The sequence below is a fragment of the Acipenser ruthenus genome, chromosome 13 (genome assembly GCF_902713425.1).
Source record: "Acipenser ruthenus chromosome 13, fAciRut3.2 maternal haplotype, whole genome shotgun sequence".
Classification (NCBI taxonomy): Eukaryota; Metazoa; Chordata; class Actinopteri; order Acipenseriformes; family Acipenseridae; genus Acipenser; species Acipenser ruthenus.
Genome location: NC_081201.1, coordinates 38043102 through 38059122, shown reverse-complemented (window position 1 = coordinate 38059122; position 16021 = coordinate 38043102). Strand labels below are relative to the sequence as shown.

Sequence of the window (16021 nt, the reverse complement as noted above, 5' to 3'; positions counted from 1 at the left end):
ACCATAGGAAAGCGAAGGGAGAATCATATGATCAATCTTGAATAGAGAACCATAGGAATCAAAGCGAAGGAAGAATCATATGATCAATCTTGAATAGAGAACCATAGGAATCAAAGCGAAGGAAGAATCATATGATCAGTCTTGAATAGAGAACCATATGAATCAAAGCGAAGGAAGAATTATATGATCAATCTTGAATAGAGAACCATAGGAATCAAAGCGAAGGAAGAATTATATGATCAATCTTGAATAGAGAACCTAGGAATCAAAGCGAAGGAAGAATCATATGATCAATCTTGAATAGAGAACCATAGGAATCAAAGCAAAGGGAGAATCATATGATCAATCTTGAAAAGAGAACCATAGGAATCAAAGCAAAGGAAGAATTATATGATCAATCTTGAATAGAGAACCATACGAATCAAAGCGAAGGAAGAATCATATGATCAATCTTGAATAGAGAACCATACGAATCAAAGCGAAGGAAGAATTATATTATCAATCTTGAGTAGAGAACCATACGAATCAAAGCGAAGGAAAAATCATATGATCAATCTTGAATAGAGAACCATAGGAATCAAAGCGAAGGAAGAATCATATGATCAATCTTGAATAGAGAACCATACGAATCAAAGCGAAGGGAGAATAATATTATCAATCTTGAATAGAGAACCATAGGAATCAAATTATTGGCCTTTGTGCTCCCACAGGGTTAGTCAGAAATCTGCTGCGCTACAGTTTACATCATTGTGCTCCAGCAACCCGGAGAGGCCAGGCAGGGATTTCCCAGGCTGGGCTCTCGCCTCCTGGGTTAAGTGGATTGGTAACATCTGTTGCTTAGGTTAGGCAGAGGCAGGTGATTGGCTTGTCCATTCACCTGCAGTCCTTCTGATCGGTTAGTAGCTTGCAGTAGTGAGGTAGCATTCAAACTGGGCATATCAAATTTAGTGAAAAAGACATTAAATGGTCCTATTCATAATAATCTGTAAACAGACTACATAGACACACAGACAATGCATGCATATCTATATAATCTGGAAACAAAGTAACATGAACAAGGTGTTATAGCAGTGCAGATGCTGTATGAAGCGTGCATTTCAGATAGTGTTTGAGATATGAGGTTTTCAAAATGCTGCAGTGAAAAAATGCAGCAACGAAACAGGTGAAAGGTAAAATGTTTATAAAAAAAGATAGAGTATATATTACATGTTAAAAGGTTAACATGATTTAAATTATATATGTTTCACGTAATTCCTGTCAACTCCAGTAAATGTTGTAAAAAACTGCTGGGCATCATACTCTGAAGACACTGCTCACATTTCCCTTCCCAATCACCAGTGCATGAGAGCTCACCTTTCCCATCACAAGTGCATGAGAGCTCACCTTTCCCATTACCAGTGCATGAGAGCTCACCTTTCCCATCACCAGTGCATGAGAGCTCACCTTTCCCATCCCCATTACCAGTGCATGAGAGCTCACCTTTCCCATTACCAGTGCATGAGAGCTCACCTTTCCCATCACCAGTGCATGAGAGCTCACCTTTCCCATCCCTATTACCAGTGCATGAGAGCTCACCTTTCCCGTCCCTATCAGCAGTGCATGAGAGCTCACCTTACCCTTCCACACTACCAGTGCATGGGATCCAATCGAAGCAGCTTCACATTCTCAAGTGCTGCCAACACACTTCTTTTCCGATACATCAGAGAACAAAGTACACATCGGCTCAGTTATGATGCTCATTGCTTAAACAGTTTAAATGGCTATTGTTCACCCGTGGCTGCCTCCGTGACATAATAAATTGAAAAGCTGCATTTCCTGACAGGAAGTGAATTCCCACTGTGGGTCTCAGGCAACTAGCCAGGATTTTCCTCAACAGGGAGAGGGAATAATAAATGAATACTAAATACATAATTAAATACATGGAGAGAGAGAGAGAGAGAGAGAGAGAGAGAGAGAGAGAGAGAGAGAGAGAGAGAGAGAGAGAGAGTAGAGAAGTAGCAGCACAAAAAAGTTACAATTAATCTTGCTTTTAGTGAGCTCTCAGTTTTACAAAAACACATGGTTTAAAAAAAACATGGTGCCATTCAGAAAAATACTTTCGAATGTCAGAAAAGTTATCTGTACTTGCAAGTAAAATTGTTAATTCTGGTGCTTAAATAAATAAATAAATAAATAAATAAATAAATATATACAGACGTGCTCAAATTTGTTGGTACCCTTACAGCTCATTGAAATAATGCTTCATTCCTCCTGAAAAGTGATGAAATTAAAAGCTATTTTATCATGTATACTTGCATGCCTTTGGTATGTCATAGAATAAAGCAAAGAAGCTGTGAAAATAGATTAATTATTGCTTATTCTACAAAGATATTCTAAAATGGCCTGGACACATTTGTTGGTACCCCTTAGAAAAGATAATAAATAATTGGATTATAGTGATATTTCAAACTAATTAGTTTCTTTAATTAGTATCACACATGTCTCCAATCTTGTAATCAGTCATTCAGCCTATTTAAATGGAGAAAAGTCACTGTGCTGTTTGGTATCATTGTGTGTACCACACTGAACATGGACCAGAGAAAGCAAAGCAGAGAGTTGTCTGAGGAGATCAGAAAGAAAATAATAGACAAGCATGGTAAAGGTAAAGGCTACAAGACCATCTCCAAGCAGCTTGATGTTCCTGTGACAACAGTTGCAAATATTATTAAGAAGTTTAAGGTTCATGGAACTGTAGCCAACCTCCCTGGGCGCAGCCGCAAGAGGAAAATCGACCCCAGATTGAACAGAAGGATAGTGCGAATGGTAGAAAAAGAACCAAGGATAACTGCCAAAGAGATACAAGCTGAACTCCAAGGTAAAGGTACGTCAGTTTCTGATCGCACCATCCGTCGCTTTTTGAGCGAAAGTGGGCTCCATGGAAGAAGACCCTGGAGGACTCCACTTTTGAAAGAAAAACATAAAGCCAGACTGGAGTTTGCTAAAATGCATATTGACAAGCCACAATCCTTCTGGGAGAATGTCCTTTGGACAGATGAGTCAAAACTGGAGCTTTTTGGCAAGTCACATCAGCTCTATGTTCACAGATGAAAAAATGAAGCTTTCAAAGAAAAGAACACCATACCTACAGTGAAACATGGAGGAGGCTCGGTTATGTTTTGGGGCTGCTTTGCTGCGCCTGGCACAGGGTGCCTTGAATCTGTGCAGGGAACAATGAAATCTCAAGACTATCAAGGCATTCTGGAGCGAAATGTACTGCCCAGTGTCAGAAAGCTCTGTCTCAGTTGCAGGTCATAGGTCCTCCAACAGGATAATGACCCAAAACACACAGCTAAAAGCACCCAAGAATGGATAAGAACAAAACATTGGACTATTATGAAGTGGCCTTCTATGAGTCCTGATCTGAACCCTATCAAACATCTATGGAAAGAGCTGAAACTTGCAGTCTGGAGAAGGCACCCATCAAACCTGAGACAGCTGGAGCAGTTTGCTCAGGAAGAGTGGGCCAAACTACCTGTTAACAGGTGCAGAAGTCTCATTGAGAGCGACAGAAAACGTTTGATTGCAGCGATTGCCTCTAAAGGTTGTGCAACAAAATATTAGGTTAGCGGTCCCATCATTTTTGTCCATGCCATTTTCTTTTGTTTTCTTATTTACAATATTATGTTGAATAAAAAATCAAAAGCAAAGTCTGATTTCTATTAAATATGGAATAAACAATGTTGGATGCCAATTACTTTTGTCAGTTTCAAGTTATTTCAGAGAAACTTGTGCATTCTTCGTTTTTTGTGGAAGGGTACCAACAAGTTTGAGCACATCTGTGTGTGTATATATATATATATATATATATATATATATATATATATATATATATATATATATATATATAAAAAATAAATAAAAACAGCCACATTACTTAAAGTTGAATTGCAAACGAAATACAACTGAGTGAACAATGACAAATAAAAATAACAGCACATGTTTCAGTAGATAGAAACACTAAATGCACTGGTGAAACTCCAGCAACGAGAAGACATTCTTAAAAAGAAAGCTATTTTAATCTGCTGTTCCACCCACTTCACTGTCCAGCACAGAGTACTGGCTTCACAAAGCGTCTTTATAATCGTTTACAAAAGGCCCTTTAATGTCTTGAATTCTCTCCTTTTTTATTGAATGAGCCCACCTTTTACACCAAGAACATGTCAAATGTCTCATGCAACAGTACTGTAAGGGCAAACAAAATGAACACAACATACAATTCCTTTGCACAAGGCTACATTTCCTCACTAGAATGGAACTCTGAAAAAAACATATTAAAATATTTTTGCTACTGCAACTATACACGCATGCTCAGCACTTTATCTTAAAACTACTCACAACAGTGGTGAAGCTTCATTTGTTGTGACTGACCATAAACATTTGCCAGCTGGATTTTCTTCAGTGAAATACTAAAGAAAACATAATAAGCACATTTTCATAAATCTTATATGCAAAAGTCCGACCCCACAATTCTACTTTTGTCATTTAGTAAGTGTGCCTTTTAGAAGTACATTAGCATTCATTCATAAATAAGCAAAGAAGTAGAAACGTCTCAATGAGTACCCACAAATGGGATTACATTAACACATTCAGTATATAGGCAATACATCTGCTTAACTACTGGCCGTTTGTTTGTAGATTTTCCTCCTGTGTGGGTTTGGAGTGATCATATGTTTTTGCGTTTGGCTGGATGAGTTTTAAGCTTCAATTTAGTGGCCGATTGTTTCAAACAATCCATGGTTTCTGCCAGAGCTTTAATTTAACTTAATTACAGTGAAGGACAGTGCCACATTCCAAAGCACCACCCACTCTTGATAAACAAACATGTTTCAGAAGAATTTTAATTGCTTCCATAATGTTAGATTACCTGCCAAAGCCCACTGATACAGGGGATTGTTGAGGCACAATTGGTAATTTGAATTCAAACAATGCGATGCATTTTTAGATAAAAATCCATCTCTAATTAATGCATTCATCTGCTGTTGGTACTACAGTCAGCCTTTCTTGCCTGCAATTAAAAAAATAATAAATGAAAAAAGGAACCAGTGCATACCTACAGACAGCATTTGCTTCTTGCAATGCAGTGCTGTATGTTTGTGGGGAGTTGCTCCAGTATTTCCCCATTTAGTTTTACCAACAACCACAAAAACGATCCTGATGTGCATCGTACCCAATATAGCTTCAACACAGAATTTGAGCTCTTAATAATGGACCACAAATAAACCAGAACATCAGATTGTTAACAAAAAACAAAACAAAACAAAAAAAAACTGGAAACGATTTTTATAGTCACTAAAATAAGGATTACAGATTGAACGGCTTTAGCAATGCATTTTTGAAGCACAACTGATTTAAAAGTAACTTCTATCCTGTTTTTATGTTGCAAAACACACTGAGGTACGCACTAGACTACGTGAACATAATTTGTTATTTTTCTCCGAGCCTGGATCATACCCTCCCCACAGCTACAAAGGAAATGACAACGCTCGGAAAACAGGACCAATGTGTCTCTGCAATCAATAATTCCATCCACAGCTTCCCAGCTGTGCAGTCACAGAGGACTCTAGGCATTGCCTTTTTGGGAGGTGGGGGGATGCTATTGAAAACTGATCTACAGTAATGCACACCAAGAACAAAACTATTCTAATGCAACAAGAATTCACACTGGATCACTGTAAGGTAAAATGAGTTCCAGATCTAGGCTGTCTGGTACCAATACCTGGGGTTCTGATAACCTTAATTAATGTAGCTTGGGAACTACTCCCCCTGCATCACTCTGTTTGTTTTGTGTATCAGTCCAACAGATGCTGGTTTCTAGAATACACAGAAGACTGCCGCGGCTCACATCTTTTATTTAGGTATTTATTTAAGAATATTAACGTGCCCTGCCACAGTAATTTCTTACTACAGTACACTCAAGGGATGAAGCTTTAAACGCTGCCATGAGTTAGAGAGGCCATTTATAAGGACTTCCTTCATTCTTTGAATGTCCACTCAAACAGATCCATTCATTTTAATTTAAAAAGTAACCAATGTCATTTTTCATTACATTAGAATTGTTTAGAGGGTCTAAAACAATTGGCAGTGACACAAAGATGCTGTGTGACCCCTGCTTCAGTTTACAAACCAAGGTGTTACTGTTTATAACAAATCCCAACTTAATATATATATATATATATATATATATATATATATATATATATATATATATATATATATATTATATATATATATAAATATTGAACCTCAATTTTTTTTTTTTTTGCGGGATCGATCTGCTTACTCAACAGCCTTGTAGCTAACCACATAATAGCCGAGTTCAACTTCCTCAAGGCTACTATTATAAATCACAAAAGGCACTCTAAACAAACCAATGTCTTTATAAACATAGAAATCATTTATCTAAATCATTTCAAAATTTGCAGACACACACCCAGAAGCGTGCTCATCGAACTGGAAGTGGAATGCCTATTGTTGTCATCCAGGAACCGACCCAGCTGTGTATCAGTAAAGTAATATCCTTCATCCTGTATCCTTTTTCCTAGTTTCCCCTCATGGTTTTTCTTTATTACTGAACTTTTGTAAACTACAGAGCTTTGAGACAGGATGTTAAAATGTTAAAGTGCACAGATGTTTGTGAACAGCAATTCGAAGCTTGAACCGACACTGAATACTGAAAGCATCTAGGGGTTCATTTTTTGCTTACGTTTACATAGCTCCAAGAGCTTATTTTGTGGAAATAGAAAATAATTTTATGAAGAAATTGCTTTATTATCCAGTACATACTGTAGGTGAGTGACCCATCTGTAAACATCCGTGTCATCTGGGTTTTCAGTACAGAATACAGGGGAAGACACTGGTTCTGCAGTAAGCTTCAGCATTATGCAAGAGTTTTTACACAAAGTAGACAAATCTAATGCTCTCCAGGCGTGACTAGTGCGACAGTCCAGATTTGGAAGAGTATGAACTTCAGTGATTACCACTGTATTCACTTGGTAAACTGTACCCATACATTAGCATGCTCCCCTGCTTTGTATATCAATCCCTTACTGTGCCTTAAAACACATTTCAACCACTGCATTAGTGCTCTTGCAGTAGATATGATAATATTTGTCATTTTTCACATTGTACCGCTAAGCTTAGTTATGCTATACTGTACAAGCTTAGGCCAGGTTTTCAATGAACATCTGCAAGTCCCCCCGTCCCACCCCCTTCCTTTATTTTTAGGTAAATTTGTATCTATTGTATAAAAGATTAGCAAGGAGAGCCATGTATTGTTTAGTTGCTACATACTATTGCTGTTTTTGTGTGACTAATATCAATTAACCTTTAAGGTGTCTTTGTTTACCCTAGTTGTTATTCAAATCGTAATTGTTATTTTTATGCAAATGTCACAGCATCTCTTCTAAAAGGAAAGTCAAAACCAAAGTTTCTGCACATTCCTTTTGACTAAAAATTGATTCTCAGACTTGAACCCAGACGATTCTCTCAATGCAAACATGACATTTGCTCTACTAGAGAGATTCAAGCAGAGTTTAATGTCACCAGTGAAAACAAGAGTATTGTTTTGAGGGAAATTAAGTGAATGCAGCTGTAACTGACTTCAGCAGCTGGAACTGGTGCTGCATAGTGACTTCATTGCAGGAATCTCTGCCAAAATAATTACTGAGACACATTATCAAAGCTAGGTTGCATTAAAACGAACCCAATGCAGATTACAAGGGGAACTGACCCCTCCAAAAGCCCCCTTCGGTCTTGACCTGATCAATACCCCTCCTTACAATTTATGACAAAGTTATCACAATGTTAAACCTGAATGGCATGGTTTCCTTAAAACAAACAGCCCCATTTTACTGAAAATGAAGGATTGAAAAAGAAATGTAAATTATAACATCTAGCTTGCACCTCCAATTACACGCACCTTGAAGGATACATAAAGAACAGGTGAATGTAAAATCACTTAACTGCAAATATGGCTCCTATATTAGGTGCAAGTTCAAGTTTAGGTCCTAGTCATATTTTGTGAAAGTTTGAATCCGAAACGGTTTTCGAGATATTACAGCAGATGTAGACACAAATGGTTATTGGTAGTTTTTCAGGGATGTAAATAAGACTTGCACAGCAGTTTGATCCATTCTTGATAAGATACACCTGAGCTTGTTACCTATACACTGGGGATTATCAAGTTTGTAATAAAACCTGGAATGGGTGAAACTGTGTAATGAGTCATACTTCCATCCCTGATTTTGATTGGGGAATTGATCGTGAGCACAGCATCATATAATTCAGCTTTTGTACACCAGATGTGAAGACAAAGGGTGTGGTCACCATTATTCATATTAGGCGACAATATGTGGCGGTGAATGAAGTGGTCAATAGGACATCTGCAGAATATTGGTTCGAAGGTTAATGTCAAGTTCAGCAACACATTTAAAGTACCTTAAAATGGTCCCCAGGATATGAGATTCACAGTGCAGCTGCAGTGACTTTGTAGAATTACTGCCACAAAAGGATTCATTTTCATTAAACATTTCAAGTTTTTGAAAAAGCTATGGATTTGGGGGGAAAAAAAATAAAAAAAATAAAGGCTGCCAACATTCTGGAAACTGAACCGACACTGCAATAGAACATTATCATCATGTATCTCAGAGCTTGTGAACTTTCTTTTCTTACAGGCCTATTACCTCAATCTTAATTATCACTGAAACACATACTGTATACCATCTATCTCGGACACACAGCTGTTACATGTCCCACGCTGGGCACCACCTTGTTGCTTTAAAAAAACAGCCAGAAAGAATCTGCCTGTTCCAGTTTTGTTCAGCAGTGCCTTGCAGTTGGGTTAGTGCAGGATGCAAATGTAAAAAGAACACAGTGGTATTGTACTGAATCATTCAGGAGAGGGATTGCTGCAGGGGAGACCATTTTCTGCTTTACCGTACACACAACTTGTTTACAACATATATTAACAAGTAGTTATAAAAACAAAACAAAACAAAAAAAACTGACAAGCCCAGTTCTTTTGGATCTGCTTAAATTGTTATCTGTTGTAAAACGACCCTACGACAAATAAATAAATAAATAAAATAAAATAAAATAAAAAATAACACACATTGTATTCAATTAACCATTTTATATTTTAAAGAATATTTTAATAAATGACTTCAGCTGTGTATTACACTGTGGGTTTATGCCTAATACCTTGCATTTAAAATCCATGCTGAACTAACCTGTAACCGATTCTGTGCTCCTCTTGACGAATGCAAATTTCTTCTGCACTGTGTCAAACAAATCCTTCCAGCCCCTTGCAGCACCAGCCCCTTTCTCTTCTGCCCTTCCTTACATTCCGACAGTAAACAGGGTTCCCCAGCGCCGAAGAGAGATTAGAAGCATTGCATTGCTTATCCTCCTACTCTATCCTAACATTCACTGCTTTATCTCACAGCGTAGGACTCCAAGCAAGGAAAAACGATCCTGGAGCTTATCTGCAGGGCAGGGAGACCTGCCTCCAGCATTGGACGTTCCTATGGGGGTGGGGGGGAGCCAGGATACACCCATTAGAATTCTCCAAGCACATGCAGGGATGGCAACTGCAGTACGACTTCTTGTGTTCCAGGCTTTTGTTCAGTTTCATGACAGTTTACCGCCTTTTGGCCAATTTTGGGGGAAGGGAACTTAAGATTGTCTCAATTGGGTAAAAATCCAACTTACAGTAATTAACATATACATTGCCGACAAACAGTGTACTTGATGTTAAAACCGTAGCATTATTATTATTATTATTTATTTCTTAGCAGACGCCCTTATCCAGGGCGACTTACAATTGTTACAAGATATCACATTATACATTATTTCACATTATACAGATATCACATTATTTTTACATGCATTTACCCATGGGTAGCATCTTAGTGATTGATATTTATAGTTCAAACACTAAAATGAACAAATTTGAATCAATGGGACATGAAACAGGATGCAGCTGCTTTTCGCAAACAGATAAACGTTGTATCAAAAACAGTGGTCTAAAACTGTCAAGACCCACTTGTTCTCTCTTGCTTTTAATGCTCTCTAAGCCTGATATCTGTTGTTAGCTGTTATCCAAATTGCTATTTCAGGTTTTTTTTCACTCCATCTTATTCGTATAATTCTGCTTGACACACGCATCCACACAGTTTAGAATTCACATCCTAGCCTCTGTGTATTTCACTGTATTTAATGTATTATGCATTGTTCCTCACTATCTTGTAAAACGCTTTGTGATGGTGGTCCACTATGAAAGGCGCTATATAAAATAAAGATTGATTGATTTATTTATTTATTCTTTTACATTGACAGAGCAAGGCAAAATAATCACAATTGCTACAGTACCGTTAAATTAGGGTCAAGAGATTAGTATTAATTTGGAGTAGCCTATTAGGATTTCAGAATTCCTCAAGAGAACGCTACAGGGGTGCACAAAGCCAGTGCTCCAGTGTGAATGTTACTCTCCGTATTTTAATGATAATCCTTAAATAAACCTAGGACCTTGGAACAAATACCTGTAGTAGGCCTAGAATGATCTTTGCTGTACACTAAGTTTTATTATTTCAAGGACCTTATAAAATAATAATATTGTAACTATTTTTATTAAGACGATTTAACATATTTGAAAAGGGTAGAAAAAAAAGCACACTACATTTGAAATCAAAAGACAAATGCATAACTCCCAAAAAAAGCACTGTTGCAATTAACTTTGTAGCGAAATATTTAACTTTGGATTACACAAATCTGATAATATTAATATACCATACATTTTACAAAATTACAAATTCAAACAATTGATGCCCCTATTAATTCATGTGCTACTTAAACTTGAAATGCATTTCCATTACAGTATCTCACTGAATAAAACGGAATGCTTACCATCATGACCAAAAAATACAGTCTATGCTCGCCACAAAGCACGGTGAGGTTATTTGTAGTTTTGTAAGCCACTCAACTAATATGATGTAATAATAATGACGTGTAATTCCATTCCAGTCTCCTGGCCAAAACGTTAAGAAAATAATTTCTGTGATGACATCTTTCTGGCTCACAAAGCACCTTAATAAAGTAAGACAGCATTGCATTCGCATGAGGTCACTGGCATGATTGCATTAGATGTACAGAACACCATACTTGTTTGTGAAGTTTCTCCTGAACAAACACAGCCTACGCATTACACGGTCAGACATGTTTTGTCTAAACTGAGGAAATATCGGACAAAGCAACCTTTCAGGAGACATGAAGGTCACTGAGAAATCTTCCTACACTTAACACTGCAGAAAATGCAATACTACTACCAGATTTAAAAGAAAAGCAAACAAAACAATTATTTCATAACGTGCAGCTATTCTGCAACCACAGAAGCAGAGGTAATGTGGAACGTAAGTCCACAGGGCCAATAAAATCAAAGCCCCGATCAATACCATTTCGAAAAGAGGAACTTCAAGGCAAATTACACGCTTTATGCAAATCTGATGTAACACAAAGCACCAATATAAACTACATTATATATATATATATAAAAACGCAAGGACAAAAGAACACAGCTGATTTAAAGTGATTTAATATCATGTGAATGGGCTTATCTGTATTGATCATTTGACTGTTTTGACATTCCTCTGTTAATGATTCCCCAGGCACTGCTTCATGTTAGGAAGCTGTCAGAAAGCGGGGATTTTTCTCTTGATAAAAATCAGTGTGGGTTTTTGTACAGTTCACCACGAGTCCTGGAATATGTTCCAGGAAATTCTTTTAAACAGTAACTATAAAGAAAAAAAAAAAAAAAAAAAAAAATCACATTTTGCAAAGAGATCTGCAAATCTACAAGCTAATAATTGAAAGAGTTGGCAGCTAAGTAATCTTTGAAATGCAGTTACGCTCAAAAGAAATATCGTAATATTTAGTCAGTACGGTTATATACTGCAGCATTGAATTGGAACACTGCTCAGCACTTCAGTTCCATTTTGTTAATGCAGCCAAAAGGTCCCTGGAGTGAATCAGTGGTACTCAATTCTGGCCCTCGAGATCCATTTCGGTCTAGGTCTTTATCCCAAGCAGGTTTTAAAATAGTGCTAAGAGTGCTGTACTAGCCCCCAGCCCACAAGAAACAACAAGAGCTCAGAAAAGCACAGTGGGCTCACAGGATTTTTTGTCACTACTGTACAAGGACACAACAGTTATTTTAAATACATGCAAAAAATACATCTAGTGATTTATTCTGATTTCAGACCAAGTAATTCTCACAGATCTCATTGACACAGGTGCTCAGATCAGCACCTCCCGTTAGTGACTTGGTTTGTCTAGTCTATGGTAGTTCCCTCCACTTTTTTTTTCCCAGCACTGGTAGTAATGAGTACTGTGATAAGCATCTGTCACTAGCTCAGTCATACTCTGAGCAAGGGTGTTCCTCCAAATAGTGTACAACAAAACTAAACATTCAAAACACAGCGGTTTCAAAACTTTCTATCAAATACCACCAATTTGCTGAAAATAACTCAACATTTCCCACAAGGCTCTCTATATACATGACAGGCTAACATTAGCACATGTTTGTGTAAATGCAAGCCTGGTTGTGTGGCTGGGTTCTCAAGTATAAAAAGGAAAGCTCAATAGGCACTCGCATGCCATACAGAGGCTCCTCTTTGGCATACAGCATAAGCAGCATCTTTTGCATGGAGGTGACTACTATAAATGCACCATGCGTGTTAAATAACCTTTTCAACCTCTCATAAGAGACATTTATGTCAATACATGCTATATTACTATCTATGGAAACATCTTGAACACACAGTGTAACGTACGCTTTATTTATTTACTATAAAACGAGAACAATAATTGGATTAAGCCACCAGACGACCAGTATCATGCTTTTCCAATGCAGAAGCTTCTTGGCTTTTCAGTAAAGTAATCATTTGTATAAATTATTATTAATTCATTTTTTGACTTTCAAGAGGGCTCAGGATACCCCCATGAACCTTATGTTTGAATTAAAATCCTTGTAAAGCTGCAGGTCTCAACAGTAACTACTGATCCTGCAGCACTGTCATGTTATTTATAGGTCAGCTCTAAGTTTGCTTTTGACACGAGGCCTCCTTTTGCTGGACGTTACTGTAAACTTGCTTGTCTACATACAAATAAGATCATGTGACAGACTGGAGTGTGTCAGGCATGGAAGGCAGCTTGATATTTAATATGCCCATGCTACTATACTTTCAGTGCCTCTGTGAAAGGTCACACTACAGTGGAATTACCAGTCAGGAATGCAACATATTACATGTTACACAGAGACACATGTTTTAAACCATTTAATTTCTAAACTATGTCATTATTTAGTTCCAATTGGAATTTAGCCCCTATGTAAAATACTTAGACATGGCCTTCACTACACTGCCAGATTCGAATGCATTTCAGACAATGATAGTCAACCAGGTAGTAAGAGTCAGTCTGAAAGTATTTATTGCAGATGGTTAAAACCCAAAAATAAAAGAATAAAATTACATTTCCAGACACAGTGCTGAATAACACAAACAGCAGGACTCTACTGAAGTGCAGAAATATGACGTTTCACTGCAGTATCTGTTGCATGAGAAATGTGGCAAAAACAACAGATATGAGATTCATCTTGTCCATATGTCAAAATCAGTTTCATTAGCTGCAAATAGCATTCCCATTGCATTCTTTACTCTAGGCAAAATCTAGTACTCCCGGCTCCTAGAACGAACAGGAGACAACCCGGTAGTAGTCGTCCACATTGGTACAAACAACATTGGTAGAAACAGGCCAAGATCCCTGCAAAACAAATTCAGAGAGCTAGGAAGGAAATTACAAGACAAGACCAAAACTGTGGTATTTTCTGGGATACTGCCGGCGCCTTGCAAAGGACCATATGGACAGCTGGAAATACAAAATCAAAATGCATGGCTGAAATCATGGTGCACACAGGAAGGCTTCACCTTTCTTGAACATTGGAGCACTTTCTACAACAAGGACTATCTATACAGGTGGGACGGACTGCACTTAAACAGAAAGGGAACCAATCTACTCGGAGAAAGGATCCTTCAGGCGGTCCAGAAGCATTTAAACTAGAAAGGAAGGGGGGGAGAAAACAGAAGGGAGACCACATCAAAACAAGGGCAACAACTCAGGTAAGACCACTATTAAATGTATTTATTTTTATGCTAGAAGTCTCAGAAACAAAATGTTAGAACTTGAAGCTACTGCACTAACAAGTAACTACGATGTGATAGGTGTTACAGAAACTTGGTTGTCTGAGAGTGATGGAGACGAATATAATATTAGTGGGTACACACTATATAGGAAAGACAGGCAGGACAGAAGAGGCGGAGGGGTAGCGCTATACATAAGAAATAGTCTTGAAGCCCAGGTGTTAAATCAGGACAAAGAAAACAATGCAGAATCAATATGGGTCATAATAATGGACACAAATTCAAAGGGCATAATAATTGGAGCATGCTATAGACCGCCAAATTCAGACGCTGAGCAAAATAATCTGTTATACAATGACATTCGAAATGCGTGTAGAAAAGGCGTGTAGAAGCCAGACTAATGGGGGATTTCAACTTCCCCTGTATAAAATGGGAAAACCCGATGGGGGGCAGGACGGACGAAATTGAAATGGTGGAAATGACAAATGACTGCTTCCTAACGCAATTTGTCAAGGCACCGACTAGAGGGAAGGCATGCCTTGACTTAGTCTTTTCAAATAATGAAGACAGAATAACTAAAACAGAGGTCAGAGAGCCATTGGCAAACTCAGACCACAACATGGTCTCATTTGAAATATTTTTTAAAACCCCAAAAGTAATGACTAAAGCTAAGGTTTACAATTTTAGAAAAGCAAACTACGAAGGTATGAAACAGAGACTAATAGAAGTAGATTGGAGTAAAATAGAGAAAACATCCACAGAAAAAGGATGGCTGTTTTTTAAAAATGTAGTACCAGAGGCACAAAACAATTACATCCCAAAAGTAGACAAATCTAAATCTAAAACAAAATGGCCAAAATGGTTTAATAGATCAATTAAAAAAAATATTCAGCGAAAAAAGGCACTTTACAGAGCATTTAGGGACCAAAAACAAAGCACACAGAAAGAGTACTTGGAACTGCAAACACAAGTCAAAAAGGAAGTTAGAAAGGCCAAGAGAGAGATAGAAATCAATATTGCTAAGGGGGCTAAAACCAATTCCAAAATGTTTTTCCAATATTATAACAGCAAGAGAACATTAAAAGAGGAGGTTAAATGTCTAAGAGACACAAATGGCAAAATCATAGATGAAGAAAAAAAAAATAGCAAATATATTAAATGATTACTTTTCACAGGTTTTTACAAAGGAGGACACGGACAACATGTCTATTTAGATTTCCAGAAAGCTTTTGACAAAGTCCCGCATAAAAGATTAATTCTCAAACTGAACGCACTAGGGATTCAAGGAAATGCATGCACATGGATTAGGGAGTGGTTAACAGGTAGAAAACAGAAAGTACTGATTAGAGGAGAAACCACAAAATGGAGTGAGGTAACCAGTGGTGTACCACAGGGATCAGTATTAGGTCCTCTGCTATTCCTAATCTACATTAATGATTTAGATTCTGGTATAGTAAGCAAACTCGTTAAATTTGCAGATGACACAAAAATAGGAGGAGTGGCAAACACTGTTGAAGCAGCAAAGGTTATTCAAAATGATCTAGACAGCATTCAGAATTGGGCAGACACATGGCAAATGAAATTTAATAGAGAAAAGTGTAAAGTATTGCATGTGGGCAATAAAAATGTGCATTATAAATATCATATGGGAGATTGTGAAATTGAAGAAGGGAACTATGAAAAAGACCTAGGAGTTTATGTTGACTCAGAAATGTCTTCATCTAGACAATGTGGGGAAGCTATAAAAAAGGCTAACAAGATGCTCGGATATATTGTGAGAAGTGTTGAATTTA

At 37.5% G+C, this 16021-nt stretch overlaps 1 protein-coding gene across 10 annotated transcripts in view; it reads right to left on the bottom strand.

The window, feature by feature from the left end:
- Window positions 1-16021, bottom strand: part of LOC117418065 (gamma-adducin-like) — a 73375-nt gene that overhangs the window by 34315 nt on the left and 23039 nt on the right. The window contains exon 1 of one of the 10 annotated variants that reach the window (XM_034030627.3): window positions 9267-9540. The exons of the other annotated variants lie outside the window; for them this stretch is intronic. The gene's annotated coding sequence lies outside the window, so the exon portion shown is untranslated. Of the gene's footprint in view, window positions 1-9266; window positions 9541-16021 lie in introns of those variants that run through there. 10 annotated transcript variants of the gene reach the window in all.